The sequence below is a fragment of the Mastigoproctus giganteus genome, chromosome 1 (genome assembly GCF_048544385.1).
Source record: "Mastigoproctus giganteus isolate SK-2022 chromosome 1, ASM4854438v1, whole genome shotgun sequence".
NCBI classification, from domain to species: Eukaryota; Metazoa; Arthropoda; class Arachnida; order Uropygi; family Thelyphonidae; genus Mastigoproctus; species Mastigoproctus giganteus.
In genome coordinates, this window is record NC_143575.1 from 100,186,495 (window position 1) to 100,187,593 (window position 1,099).

General features: G+C 37.3%; 1 pseudogene; it reads left to right on the plus strand.

Annotated features, from left to right (window-relative positions):
• Positions 1 to 226: 226 nt before the first annotated feature.
• LOC150091050 (patronin-like) lies at positions 227 to 776 on the plus strand (annotated as a pseudogene).
• Positions 777 to 1,099: the final 323 nt, after the last annotated feature.

The window sequence follows — 1,099 nt, forward strand, 5'->3', positions numbered from 1 at the left end:
TTTAAAAGTGCACAGCTTGCAGTATCAGGTCAATCTCTAGATAATTTACTGGACCATCCTATTACAATTTTGAAACGAATGAGTTGCAAATAAATGGTTTTTAAAATTTGCCCATTAATCAACTGATCAGAATAGTAAATCACGTATTTCAATCTGTTTCACCTGGTCATATGAGGTAACATGGAAGTCTGTTATACTGATATGAGAAAAAGACAGGGGAACTTATATGGATATGCCAGAAATTTGTTGTTTTAAGAAATATCCTTTTTCAAAGGCCAAAGAAAAAGCTTCGATTCTTTGGCTTCTCTTAAAGGTTTACCAATAATAAAATTCCACTGGATCTCAGTGATCCATATTATAAAGATTGAGGACCACAACAGACCTAAGTCTGAAATTATCCATTCACTTGCAAGTGCAGAATATTACTGTCTTGCACTAGCAAACATTTATAGTGATCCTAATTATCATTGTGTTAACCAGACACTCACTAAAAAAAGAAATTTATCTTGTGGAACCTCGAGATGCATCACTTATAGAAACAGTTCTTGTACAGACTGCACCAGTAAAATGAATGCCACATGTCAATAAATGATAGAATCATGGCACTGTTTATTAAAGAAGTTCTAATTTCCGAGAAGATTGCTGAAGTTATGCAGAGGTTTTCTATTGTTGATACTGAAATGCCATCCGACCCTGAAGAGGCAGCTGTGCTATTCCAACAACAGGATACCTGCTCGCCCACTGACGAGAGACCAACAAGCTTTGGTGCTGTCTGAGGGTGGGGCGTCTTGATGGGGGCCCTCGTTACCGTGAACAAATAACTAGTCCTTCCTAATGGGGAAGCGTTGCTTATTCGTGGGACGTGAGTGAGTGTGAGTAGTAACTGTCCCTTTCCTCTTTCGACAGCATTTATTCTTCTTCCTCTCCTATTATCTCTTTCCTAAATCTAATAGGGACAGTATGTGGATAAGAAAGTATTTTGTTTAGGAGAGCACAATATGAGATATAATTAAAACGATGCATTAAAACTACCTTGGTAGTACGTAGAAATGATGTGTACATAAGTAAACTACTTCATACTCTTAGGCATTTAGCCAAG